Source organism: Aquila chrysaetos, chromosome 4, assembly GCF_900496995.4.
Source record: "Aquila chrysaetos chrysaetos chromosome 4, bAquChr1.4, whole genome shotgun sequence".
Taxonomy (NCBI): domain Eukaryota; kingdom Metazoa; phylum Chordata; class Aves; order Accipitriformes; family Accipitridae; genus Aquila; species Aquila chrysaetos.
Genome location: NC_044007.1, coordinates 74,350,581 through 74,362,838, shown reverse-complemented (window position 1 = coordinate 74,362,838; position 12,258 = coordinate 74,350,581).

The window sequence follows — 12,258 nt, the reverse complement described above, 5'->3', positions numbered from 1 at the left end:
TTGTTACGTTTAACAAAAGAACAGAAGAAATGAGAAGCAAAATGACAGAAAAGCGACCTTGGAACATTCAGTTCCCTACAAATTTGAGAAAATAGTTTTGTTCTTACTCACATGCTTCCTTTTTTGGTTTTGGTTTTTTTGGGGTTTTTTGGGGGGTTTTTTTGTTTGGTTTTTTTTAAATTCAAAAGAGATGGGATATTGCCTATCTAAATTAACAGCTGATATGTTTGGCATCAAATCAAATAAAAAGCTGAAAAAATACCCCAGCACCAAATGTGTTGTCACATTGTACCGAGACACTCTGCAGTCATGACTCTTGACTTATGGCCAAGGCCTTATCATTGGAAACTGTCCAGTGTAACACGGTGCACCGTATTCAGAACATTTCAATTTTTATTATTTTTTTTTAAGGATGCCAAACGCATTGTTGAATACCAAGAAACTTTTATCAGTAATTAACAGATGATGCTGCTAGTTAAATTTGCTACCGTGTTTGCTGCACCTTTTATTCTTGTATTATCAGTGTATGTGTTTGGACTACAGGCCTTAACACCCAGTGCACCTCTGCTCTTCGATGAATGACGCTTTTTTTTTTTTAGGAAATTCTTTTTAAAGTTTGTGTGGTTTATCATCCTTTATGGAAGAAAAAGGTTCAGTGGAAGAAAAGATACTTCAAGGTTTATTTCACAGTTGGGAAACGTAAACTACGCCCTGCTGCTGTCAGTCTCCCTGTATCTCTCTCTCTCACACACACCTGATCCATTTACATTCAGAACATGACAAACGAGCCAGGGATATGATTCCAACAAGGAAAAGATTATATTGTAATAAAGTACTATCATATTCCCACTGAAGCAGTGAAGAGACTCCCACTGGCATCAATAGGAATTGAGCTGGATCCCCAGGAACCTCCTCTTCCCTTCATCCAGACCCAGCAAACAGTGAAGTGGGGTGTCTGCAATTTAGAACCAGAAGAAAAAAATAATACTGCCCCTATCTGCCTGAGATACCAGCATGACACAGTAGGTTTAGGTCAGTGTAACTGGTGAAATCAACAGTTATTGCAAACAAGCTCAATATGCACAAGGAGGATTGAAAAACACAACTGGACTAAAGCAGAAATCAAAATGGGAGGTATATTTTCACATGTAAGGAGAGTACTTCATGTGCTGGAACTTCCCAAGAAAGAAATGCAAATCTTACTAGAATATCTAAGTTCTGCTTTTGGTCATCTTATTTTGACCATTTGTTTGGAAGCATAATAGATACCTGATACAGGCTTCACTTCTAAAAGTCTCTGAGCCTCAGCTTTCCTTTAAAAAAAGTTTATTCCTCCTAAAGTTGTGAATAGAATCTTGAAAAACCTACGTACATCCATGATGTAAACAGTTCAGGCATCTCTGCCTTATATTTATGTTTTTATCAGACAGTAACTGCATGACCAGGTAAGCAAGGGTAGAGCCAGTAACATGAACAGTAAGGGATTACAGTGAGACCCTCTTAGTTAATTTAATTCTCTTTTTCTGACTTGAGAATGAAAATACTTTTCTGATAAATTTCACAAACTCATGTTTAACTTCAGTGTGGTCTCCTATTATGTTACCATTACATTACTATTACTAGTCTGGCCTACCTGATTCTTTTTCCACTGGTTTTACAGAGGCATTGGTGGGTATCCAGTGAATTGAGGTGCACTGGTTTATCAACAGGAACTGCAGATGTGTTGGAAAGCCAAAGGCATTTGCTGTGATATATTTTACAGCAATTTACAAAGGGCAAGATAATTTTGTTCATTGTTTTTATTCTGAGTTTTCTGAAAATGCTGGGGACTTTCCTGCACTGTCTTCTATGAGAGCTAGAAGGCCTTCAGGGCATCGTGGGACAAAATACAGTGCAAGAGAAAACATCACATTTTAAAGTTATTGGCCCTTCCAACAACTATTAGAGCAAAAGGAAGGTAAACGTTTGTCTATTCCCTCATGTTTTTCACTCTCCTTCTCTCCTCATCCCCCTTCCCCCCCCATATTTTCATTGTTTCTCACATTTATTCCTGGAGAGATTATTTTATAAACTCCTTCCCACCTACCTTCTGCAAATACCTGCAAATGTCTGAAAGTCACTGTTTCTATGTCCTAACCATACATTTCAAGAAAACATGTCCTGCAGCTTGACTCTTTGACACAGCTTACAGCTCTTTTTTTATAAATTTGGAACAACCTCCAGCAAGCAAAAGTACATACCTCATGAGATATATTAGTCAGTACAAAGCATTGTCTGTGAAATACCTTGAACGTTTTGTCAAGCTATTTATTAAACTAACCAGCACAGCATTTCACACTGAACTGATAACATTGCCTGAACTTGAAAGTTAGGATCCACTTTTTTATTTACAAATATATTGTTTATAAAATGAGGAATGAAGAAAAAAGTAAATAATACAAAAAAAATAATTGAGGAAACAAGAAAAAAACTGTGGAAAAAATGGGAAAAAAATGGGTCATTAAATGAAATAAGAATCTTACAGGGAAAATTAAATAATCCAGGTCTGCCAGATAAACAGAAGGATAAAAGCATCATATAACTCAGGACAGAATGTGCCAAGATTGAGCAATCAAAATATGCAGAGCGGCTCAGCAGCTAAAAAAGGCACCAAGAACCAAAGTATTAACACAGTGTCACATTACATTACACGGAAACACAATCTAGGCTGTGATGCAAACATTGGAAAAGGTGAATAGACAACAAATTACAATGACAACATGGATGCACAAAAGAACATTTTGAAAACGTGCTAAACCTTGCACTCCCATTCAGGTACAAGCATTGCACCCTCATAAGTGAGCCAGGCAGCCTGCAACACGAGATGAGTTTGAGGACACATCTGCCAACAAGAGAAGAAAGAAGATAAACTGCCAAGATTTCACACACTGTGACGTGTTCTTTGCCACAGGTGCTTTACAGAACTGATGAAGTGATCAACATGCTATGTGTTAAGGAAAGATAGCAACTGTTCATACTTCAACCATTAAGTATCTTATTCTGCAATTCTGAAGAAGTTGCATAAGCGAAGCAGATAAAAAGACTACTGTAACAAAATTTCTTTGACAGGCAGCAGGAGCGGAAGGACTTTTAAGACAAATAAATGCAGGAGGGAAGTAGGATATGAAACCAAGATGACTGACGGGCTCTCAGGGACCATTTTTACCGAGGGCCCGTGGAGCCTCTGCACCCTTTGGCTGTACTTAGCGTTGTGTGAGTTCCAAGGATAGGAGAGCACGTCCACCATTCACTCCACCATCAGTTCTCTAAGACCTGTGAGAATAACTGTGATCAAAAAAGTTATGATGGCACGGAGCTTGCTGCCTCTTTGTCATTCACAAACAGACGATGGATTGTCCAAGACAACCACAGAATCATACCTACGGTTAATCCAGCCACCAATTGATGGCCACATGTACTAGGACATGAGGGCTCTAGGCTTGATGGTGGCATAGGACACAAACCCGCCACCACCACAGATCTTCCTTTTTCAAATACATTTGGTATTGTAAACAAGTAGAGCATTTTACTGTTGTTCCCAGCCATGAAGTCCATTTTTAGAGGATAGTTGTTAATGACATGCAAATCTTTAACTCCTTCAACTCAGTTCTATCAAGCACTAATTAAAGAGGGGGGGCTTGCAATATATGCATAAACACAAAATATGCAAATTATCTCTAGTTTTCTTCATTATAATGGGAAATTAGGAACACAGCAATTCAGATTCATTTATAGATACAACATCAAAAATATTTCTTCCTTTGATGGTAGCAACAGTAGGCAACTTCACTCCAGGCCTTGATTAGAGCTCATCTTATTAAATACAGAATCAGAACACATGAAACATCTATTCCAAGGACCTGCTAGTTTATAAACTAAAGAACAGATCCCCGAGGAAGAAAAAATATACTTCTGCTGAAACAGGTATGACCTGCAGATGCTTCAACAATTTTCTTAAATTACAACAAACTCCTTTTCATTAATATGTCTGTGTAGCAACAAAGTATAAGCTAATTCTGTAAGCAATTATTTTAACCAGTTTCACTACTAAAATATGAGGGGTCAATTTTTCAACCCATTCCATGCATTTCACCTAGTAGACTGATACTGTCTGTGAATATTACAGTAGCAACATCTGTAGGGTGGGGGTTCCTTGCTGATATCTTCCCCAGATTGGCAGATGCTTATTATTTCAATCCTATCACATCAGTTACTAACACTTCAGAAGAACTGTCATTTAGCAATATGCTAGGTTAAAGGAAAAATAGGGGTATTATCCCTCTACAGTTTCACACTTCAGTAGTGTTCAAGGGAAGTAATCCACTACTGACCTAAGAAAAAGCAACTCTTCTTTGTGAAGAATGTTTATTTTCTCACAAATAATGGAGGCAAGCAGAGCTCCTCTATCTGTGTATACATATACCTTCTTAGAGTAATCATTACTTTCTGTGTTATTATGTTGGATAAGAGGATTGATTTTTTTTTTTTTTTTTTGTAAACTTTGGATGAAAATGCCTGTGCTTGTAATTTATTTGTTTGTTTGTTTTAATGTATTTGAAAGAAACTGGGAAATAATATAACATCCTTGCACATACGTTGTATTTCGCAGAACATGAGAATGTTCATTTTTCCCATGCTGACATTCTGCCATATCAAATAAGATCCCTACTCAGCCTTAAAGAACTAACATTGTGTTATAAAAATCAGTTTAGACAACTCATCCGTTAAATAATCAGACTCATTATATTTATGTACATTTAACAGTGAACATTTTACGCTCACATACCTGTACAAATGCATAACTCTAATTTTGCTAAAAATTCTGATGGAAATTTGAAAGGCAGAACAGGCTTAATATCACTGGTTTTCGTCACTATTTTAGCAGCTGTTGTGATCTAGCTTCCACAGATGAAGTGAAAAAATGAATAGATATGGAATCACGTGTACAAAAAAAAAAAAAAAAAAGGAATAAAACCAAAGCATAATTTGTAAACTGATCCTTGTAATAAAATATCCTTTCACAAGAAACATACCAGAATATGCAGGAATTTTATTTTCTGTAGTTTTCCACATGGCTGATGTTCACTATGAAGAGTGAGCTTTAAACCTGCACTGCACTACTGCAAAAGCATACAGTATATTCTGCAGAAATGTAAAAGGAATAAAAAGGAAATTCTAAATTGCACAAAAGAACACTTTATCTAACAAAGTTCTGGAGTATAAAACTTGGGCTTTTTCTGCTTTAAAAATATTCCAATATTTTTTGATGACTGCCTAGTATGTGTATGATGATCTTAGCTTTTCAGAGGCTTGTGCTCTTAAGTTACCCATCACAACAGTGTAGCTCATACTGGCTTTTCACAAAAGCCTTCAAATATGTTTGTACCATGGGCTACACTGAGCTTATGACAGCAAACAAGTGCAGAATGAAACTGGAAATTAAGTCACCAAAATTAATCATTCATAAATAAGACTTAAATAAAAGCCAGAATACAGAGGGTATTCCTTTTTAAGATGCTTAGAAATTATTTCAGAAAAGAACAGTTCTTTGAGAGACCACTTTTTTTGTGACAATAAACAAAATGTCCAAAATTATTTTTTTTAAGACTCCACCATATGACTTCTTTGAAAGACCTTGAACAACCCCCACTCGGGCAATAAGGAGAGTTCAAATAGCAAAAACACCTTAACATGAACTATGCCGTTCCTATGCTTGAATAGTCTCTATTTTCATCTGGTCATGGGTTATATTTACAGTTGCGAAATAACATTGTGCATGCAGCTACATTAGCTTCAGCACTAGGGGAACATCCATGAACAGAACCAATTCTCTGCATAATAGTTCACAATTATCTATGTGTATCAACCTCATCCTTATTTAACTTAGAAGTGATGCACTTTTGCTTTAACTTACTGTTCACCATGACACTTATCAATACATTTTAGTGAAATATTAAAAGCTTAAGTTAAATCTGAAGCTGTATCTGAAGTATCTTTTTATAAACACAGACTGACAAACGAAAAAGACATTGTTGTTCTTATAAGTAAAATATTAAACTGCAAAGCTTTGATTCAAAAGAAGCCAAATATCTAGTGCTGACAAAGACCTGGAAATACATCTTTTGAAGGTGGTTTGTTTAGTTTGTTCAGGTGGTTTGTTCAAGCTGCCTAAGCTTTTCCAGCTTTGCAGCGTATAGATTCTGTCTTAGACAGCAGAATTCATTAATTTCCTTTCTGGAAGCACTGCATTTACAAGAAACTTCACTACTGACTACCTACCTATGGGTGCATTTATGCTACATTTCAGTTCAGATCAGAAGTACACTTTTGACGTGAATCTCCCAAATGTCCCCACTTGCCACACTTCATTTGACATTTCAGTGCACACACTGGATTTATTTCAGGTGAAACTAAACCTGGAGATTCTCTCCAGGAGCAAAACTAATGGGCTCCAGCCAGTAACAGGCATCGGTCTGCAGGATCAGAGCAAAGCAAGTTCTAAGTACACCCTCTAGAGATGTCTACTGTTGGTATTTCACTTTACTTGTCTGGTTCTACATGGCTGCAGTGCTAGCTAATGTAGATATAGGCTTGAAGAACTCATTTAGGGCCTGCTGCATCGTTTTGAATTTTGGGAGAGCAAAAAACCAAAGTATGGCCAGTTTTCCCTCCTCTTGATCTACAGATTATAAAAGTGAAGCTGATGTTCTGCCCGTCCAGCCCATCTTCCTAATTACATTAATATGAACTGAAAAAGAATCTAAAGACGCTGCAGTTACAATAGAGCAACTACTAGCAGCTCACATTATGGCTGTGAAACACAGTCATGATCTGATCATGATCCAAATTCTTTTACACTGCTTAATTCCAAACAGAAATCACTAGATCCCACCCTTCCTAACTAAAGTGAGATTCTGACACAGATATAAAGTCCCACCAAATACAGCAACTGTGGGGTTAGTTAGATGCAACGAGAACATCTGCCCCATCCCCACTGTACTGAAAGACCTACTGGCTGTCTTGCAGTCACCTTCCACTATTTCATATAACACTGATGTTCTGGAGGCAGACAAATGACAAGTGCCACAGAAACTTGTTTACACAAATAATGAACAGATAGAATATGTTAGGCATTAGCAACTGATATATTTAGAATCTAAATCACTGGGATGTTTTAATAATTTATCACAACTGCAATTGTAAATGATTACAATTACTGTTTTCTATATAAATTTTAATTAAAATTATGTATGATTTAATCACTTGCCAAATGCAGAATATATTTTTCCACTTGCATTTCTTACCTACCCTTTAACTTGCTTGCTTACCAACTGCAGTGATAAGCTGTTCCCCTAAATGGCCATTCAGCTGCATGAGCTGCATGATCGACTGACTGATTGATGGTGTATTCAGTTCAAACACAGATGATCACAGCTTGAAAAAAGAATTAATTGATAGAGGCAAAAAAAATGTGGCAATCAGATGAATGGATTATCATCCCTCTAAGGTTTTTCTTTTTTTCAACAGGTACAAAGAATACCATATCAAATTTACCAAGTTTATTTTAAAAAACAAAACAAAACAATCTGTTTCTCTGTTCATCCCTCCTATTTTTTTGTCCACCAAATTATGTTAAACTATTTCAATTCACAAGTTATTGCTGAGTCCATTCACTAGATGTCTTCACAGAGAAGTTCTGAAGTCTTTATTCAGCATTTACTCACTTCTTAAGACTGAGGTCTCAGTAACATTGTCAAGACCTGGCTCAGTTATAGTGAAGTGAGTGACAATCCCATCTAAATGACATTTGGATCAATTGAAAAAAGCCAAATATTGACACAATTTCCCTTACATTTGTAGCCAATTCCTTTGACATCAGTTTAGGTCTCAAAACTTCATTTTTTAAAATATAGCTGTAGGTAAGAGGAAAAAGACTAAAGGTTACCAAAATTACTTGCATATTAGTTTGTAACATTCAGTACTAGCTGGAACTAACCTTTTTTTGTTGTTTTTATAGAGACAAAATTTCATGGCATGTTAAAATGACAGTGGCCTTTGGCAGAAGTTTGTACTGACAGAAAGAGAAATATGCATAAAGTCCTAAAACAATTAGAGGGAGGCACAGAAAGCTGTGTATTAGGTTAGAAGCAGTTATTCTAGTAGCTGGATACCACTCTGACTGTACCTACCCTGGCGAGGCCAGTGCCCCACTTAGTCAACCCTAAATCCCCAGGCGAAGACTGGGGCCACGGGAGTAGACTGGCCCTGTCCACACTGCCTGGTGTTCAGCTTGGTCTCCTCCTGGCTGCATGTGCTACATCTGCAGTGCTTAAACATAATTACTGCTTTTGTGTTTGGGGTTTTTTTCCAGCTCCAAGCACCAAAATAATACGAGGGCTTTGTTTCAGCCCTCCAAAGTGGTATTTATAGGATGACGTGCATGCTGCGTTTCACGTGCATGGTATGGGCACCGTGTGCAGGCATTTGAGGGTATGGAAGACTTGGTAGGATAGAGGGGGCCAAATGTGGTGTAGTCATATGCCTGTTTTTCCTGTAGGGATGAATAAAAATTATAATGGAAATTACTTTTTTTTTTTTTTTTTAACAAATTAATCTCTAGAGTATAAATGATTGGGACAAGAAACTAAACAGATTTTAAAATCAAATTTGCAAATGTATGTAAAAAGAATGATAAGAGTTGTCTGCATGCAGTGGAAAGAAATTTTAATCTGTGGCCTGGATGGTCCCTTCTAGCCTCTGCTTCTGACAGTTTTTTCTTTTTGCCTGGTACCATCTTCTTTCATTGTTCATTTGTGCCCTGAGCCTGGGTTCAAAGAGCATTATTTACTGAGGTGAGTGCAACTAAAAGTTTGAATGGCACTTCGAAGGGATTCAAAGCAGTTGCAGTTGAATGGCTCCAGGTGAATAGTTGCACCTAGTGAACAGTTTCAATAATAGTTTGTTTCTTTTCTCTAACCTTTTTATTTCTTCTCTCTCTCTGACTGAATTTTACTCAGTGCAAAAGTATAAAGAGAGGACCAGGCTGAAATGAGCATAGGAGGAAAAAGGCAAGTGTGAGGAGACAAGTGGAAAAGCAGGCATTTTCAAGAACAGGAAAAGTAGTAACTACAATAAAATGTGGCAACAAGGTCTTTATAGATATCTCTAACCAGAAAACTAAAAATTTCAATAACCACTAACTTTTGTGTTACTTTGAAGGTGTCAATCTTTAGCCTTAGAGTTAAAAAAAAAAATAAAAATAAAATCATTCTCAGACAGCTATGGTTTGTCTTGGAAAGTTTCTCTTTACTTTTAGTTTCCCAGCTTTGCAACTGAATCTAAAACAGCATTAGATCACAGTAAATGATCGAAAGTAGCCAGAGTGATTTTTTTTACAGCTTAAATCAATGCATGGGTCTGGCCTATGAAGATGATTATGACACGTGCCTGAACTTTCACTGACATTTCAAATTTGTAATGTACTGACTTAATAGTTGCTTGCACATGCAAAGAATCAGCATTAGCAGACATGACAGGTTTCTTACATCTGTTACTATGCATCACTGAACCATTTATGATTAGCATTTTTGTTCAGGATATAGCTGGCTAAATAACAAATGTCAATGTCCATAGTAGGATATTCAAAGTAGTTTGGAATTCAGTTGTCCATTTCCTTTTGAAAGTATGTCTTGATCCTCCTATTGTAACTAATATTTTGGAGTCAACTACTCTTTTACAAAGCACGTTTCAGAGTTTCAAGTTTCCTGACTATTATTTCACTAAACAGTGGCACATTCAGGCCACTGGTTTTAAGTCTATGTATCTCCTGAGAACGGGAGATACAGTGATATGGAGACAGGAGATACTAAAGCATCTAACAAGGGGAATATAGGAAATTTTTAACAGTTCCAGAAAACCCATGGAGAATGTTTATGGTTATAAAAAGTGGGTTTTTTTCTCCCAAATCACAAAGCTGAAAACCACTGTAACAGCAGTACTACATAAATACATTACTGGGGTGTTGCCATTCAGTCAGGAAGAATAGCAAAGGCATCATATTAAGGGCATAATATTACTGCTTCTCAATAGTTAGTAATTTGTTTTATGCATGAAAAGCAATATGCACCATTTCTCCCAAAATGTTATCATACCTTAGTATATTTTTAACATAGACTATTGACATACAGTCCCTTTCTGGGATGTCTTAGCTGTAGATAATGAAGAAGAAAACCTGACTTTTTCATGGAAAACTACTAAACCTGCCAGGCTGAAGCATCTAAAGTTTTCATCCTTCATTCAAAGCCCTTTTGAAGAGTCCGAGCAATCTTTACATCCAAAACCGTTAGCCATTTTTGATAGGCCTGATCCTAAGTTTTATTCGTATTTTATTCTTTGAGCTCATTTCACAGCAGTCCAGGTGCAGCCTTCAGGAGCTGATGCTGGCTGGTGTAAAGTGGCCTGGCAGTGAGCAAGTCATCGGTCACCCTGAATGGGATGAGTGCATAACGATTCCTAAGATTTAGATGGTGAACTGAGTGGAAGGTGAGGGACAAGGAGGATTAGGGTTTAACAGGCTTATGATATGAAAAATATAAGTTGCAACATAACATGGAAGCAGAATAACAGTACCGCCCGCATACAGCATATGCTACACCAGCTACTGCTACAGTTCAGAGGAACCTTTATTTTTGTATCAGGATATAAGAGCAGTGCCCTGGCCTGTGACATGGCATACTCACCATTATGTTCTTCTACAGAGCTCCTAATAAAATCCACTGATGAAGGACCCTGCATAAAAAAAAAAAAAAAAAAAAAAAGTTCACTGCAGTATTTGAAGTTGTCTGTTTACACCACCTTGTATTCAAATGCCTGGATTAGCAGAGGAGAGCTCAGTAAGAAAATGTGTTTTGTAACTTTGGAATTAACTTAAAGTTTAATGAAAAAATGAATAGAATATTTTTTTAATCATGGCAGATAAAGTCATTTGTTAAGTGAAATTTGCACACCAAACATTTCTAAAAATGCAGCACTTAATGCAGTGTTATTTAGAGAAGTTCACTGTTCCTTTACATCTTGGGAAGGATACAGTGAGAATTAATAAATGCTTTATTAAACAGTTTTCTTTCCTAAAGATCTGTCCTGCTCATCACATGCTGCATTGTTCCACATCTCCTATATAGTTATTCTTTTCTCATTGTTCTTCTGAACAGCTTTTGGACATTGTTTCAGGGCTGTTTTTTACTGACAGAAACTCTTGAAACAGAATTGTTTTTCAATGCAGTGCTAAAAGATGTTCATTTGAGGTGATCAACGGCTTGGATAGCTTTCCCTGTTGACTGATTGACAATAATGCTAAAGAAAGGATTTGCTTTTGAGTTTACTGTTTCACAGTCAAAAAGCTTGCCAGATCCAATATATCTGCATTTACACTTAACTGTTCCTTGCATCTTTCCTTTCTGTGCTACAGAACAAATTTAGGAAAGCAAACTTGAGCTAAAAGCTCCATCAAACTAGTACACATACCATTATTTCTAAAGTCTCCTTGTTAGGCTTTAGATTTAAAATAATTTGCACACCATCAGCAGTGATACTTTGTTCTGTTTTCTGAGGTTGTCTCTCTCCACTCCACGAGCTGCATGTTTGTGTGTGACTGAGGAACAAATGGTGTGAATCACAAATGCCATACTACCGAGGGAGAGCGGGAGACAATGCCACTTATGCCTTTCTCAGAGTAAAACTCTCTTTTGTATATCTGTGCTGCTGAGATAAAAGTCCAGGTCTTTCCTTTCCACTGAGCTGTCAAAGTGTGAACTAAGCAAAGGAAATTGAGAGAATAGTTTAAAGCCCATTGAGTTAATGATAATGTAACCATTACCTTCAACATGCTTTGGAAGAGACCTGGGAGTGCTGGGTCAGGTGTCCAGCATCCCACCAAAGCCTAAGGCAGAGGCTCATCTGGGTTGAGGATGTGATTTAGTTCCTTAGGTTCCTGTTGAAGCCCCCTACACTCTAACTGGGAAAAGCAACTGTGGGAAATATTTTCCTGTAACTTCCAGTGAGACCCTGTGGAATTCATGCCTATGTTTGAAGGGCAGAATTATTTTAAAGCTAATGTTTCACCTTAGGTCAGTCCACAACAATAACTTCAGCTGGGCAAGAAGTCAGACATTTCCCCCCATGAGCTGATGTTAGAAGCCAGCCACGCAGCAGAATTGTGTA